At 29.5% G+C, this 2085-nt stretch overlaps 1 protein-coding gene across 2 annotated transcripts in view; it reads right to left on the bottom strand.

Annotated features, from left to right (window-relative positions):
* Nucleotides 1–2085, bottom strand: part of LOC102677814 (15-hydroxyprostaglandin dehydrogenase [NAD(+)]-like) — a 10508-nt gene that overhangs the window by 7964 nt on the left and 459 nt on the right. For both annotated transcript variants that reach the window (XM_031512954.1, XM_031512953.1), the window contains exon 2: nt 2029–2085. The gene's annotated coding sequence lies outside the window, so the exon portion shown is untranslated. The remainder of the gene's footprint in view (nt 1–2028) is intronic.

Genomic DNA, 2085 nt, shown 5'->3' with positions numbered 1-2085 from the left:
TTAAGTCTCAATAGGTTTTCCACCATATCTTTTTTTTTTTTTTTTGTTTTACTCTGAGAAAATCGAGCATTTCTTTGGAGAAGAATCGAGAAAAAGACGCAAAGAAACCAGACTGAGGCCATCAAAAGTAGCTTTGAATATTCTTCGATTATTCGAGGATATTGTGACTGTGCAATTTCATTGGTCGAAGGGAGAGACGTCTATTGGATTTGGGTTTCATGGGGTTGAATGGTGGACGTGAGAAGAGTTTGAAGTAGTTTCGATGTTTTCTCGGTTTGTATTTAACCCCTGTTCGAAAAAATTTGAATTGTCGAGATGAGGATTGATTATTGATTATCGTTGTTGATGTTTCTTGATTAATTTGGAGATTCTTTGAAAATTAATTATGATTTTTAATAATTAAAAAAATACATGTAATAAATGTAATTATTATATTCAATCCGTTGAAGAAGCATTGTTTCAGATTTAGGAGAGTTAATGAAGAATGAAGAATTAGTTGGAAAATAAAAAAAGTTTATAAATTATTTTCGCGATGTTAAGAACTAGAAAAAAGTTTGTTTAATTACATTTTACAGAATACTAAACATAATAAAAATTTTGATAAACATATCACTCGAAAGATTAACTTTCTTTTTTGTACAATATGCAGTAAAGCATGAAAGATAAGATAAAGTAACAGAGAAGAGATACAAATACAGTCACTTATGAAAGTATTCGTATCTACATATTGTAGAGAAAGGCCATTTTGTAAACGTAGTAATATTGGAGCATATAAATTATTAGTATTTAGTACTTAGTATTATTAGTATTTATTACTTATTAATATTTAAAAAAATTTCTAGATAATATGCAGGAGAAATTAAAATTATCATTACAACGAAATTTAATTTTTCATGAATGGCTTTATCTATGAAACAGATAATACTCCGATTTTCAACTTTCAATAAACTTTTAACTTTTCAAATCAAAAGTTTGAAAGATTTCGAAATTATATGGAAGAAAAAAAATAGAATTAACCAAGATAACACGTTTTAATTTTTCTGAAACAATGCTTTTCCGTTTCGTCACGAAACAACGTGATAACGAAATAATGTTCACGCAACTCGTTCTTTCTCTAAACACACGGTGATAAAGCTTTTAAAACTTTTACAGAGAACACACTTTCCTGAAAATTTTTACTTCATTTTTCACCACTAATTTGTCCTCAGACTATCTACTCATCCTCTTGAGTTTTTATATACGATGTCCATGCATAATACATAGCTTTGCCAATCTTGAATTTTTAATTCATTTAAAAATTGTATTATCCTTTAATTCAACATTTATGAATTTGGAAGAATAAGTAATGCAATAAATTATTGCATTATTCGATGGTAGAAGAAATTTTTTTTAAATAAAAAAAAAAGAAGAAGAATATTTTGAAGAAGAGAGAGAAAATCCAATAATGATACGAATTTATACGTTCTTCACCCTTAAAATCATTACGTCCTCTTATATTTTCTATACAAGAAGAGCAAGAAGAAAGGAAAAGATTTACCATCATCAAAAACAAATCGAAATCAATGATATAATTCACTTCAACAAAGATCATTCCTCTTCTCCCTTTAAAATTCTCAATATTCTTTAATTTTTTCTACGCAAGAAGAACAAAAAAGAAATCCTGCACTTATTCATTTACAAATAATCAAAGAAAAATTACTTCACTTCAAGAGATCCTTCTTCAAAATTCATCCCTTCTTTCATCCAGTATAACTTCATTCATTCCCTTCCAATATAACTTTTTTCGCGAGAAAGTAAGCAACGATAACAACAACAAATTACATCTATCCAACAACACCACCCAAAAATAAAAAGAAGAAAAGAAAATAAAAAGATACCCTTAAACAAAACTTTTTCTCATAAAACTGCATGATTTCTCTCGCGTCTCTTAAACCCTCCTGAATACAATTCCTCCCTCTCGTAAGCAAGTAAGAAAGCCAGAGAACAAAGAAAATAACCATTCCTACACACAATGCTCCACCGTCGTACCTTGCACTTGGAATCCTTGTTCCCTCGGCGAGTCAGCCGTCCCGCAACAGGCAGACC

Source organism: Apis dorsata, unplaced genomic scaffold (genome assembly GCF_000469605.1).
Source record: "Apis dorsata unplaced genomic scaffold, Apis dorsata 1.3 scaffold_530, whole genome shotgun sequence".
NCBI lineage: Eukaryota > Metazoa > Arthropoda > Insecta > Hymenoptera > Apidae > Apis > Apis dorsata.
The sequence above is the reverse complement of the archived record's forward strand: the minus strand, read 5'-3'. Positions and strand labels throughout refer to the sequence as shown.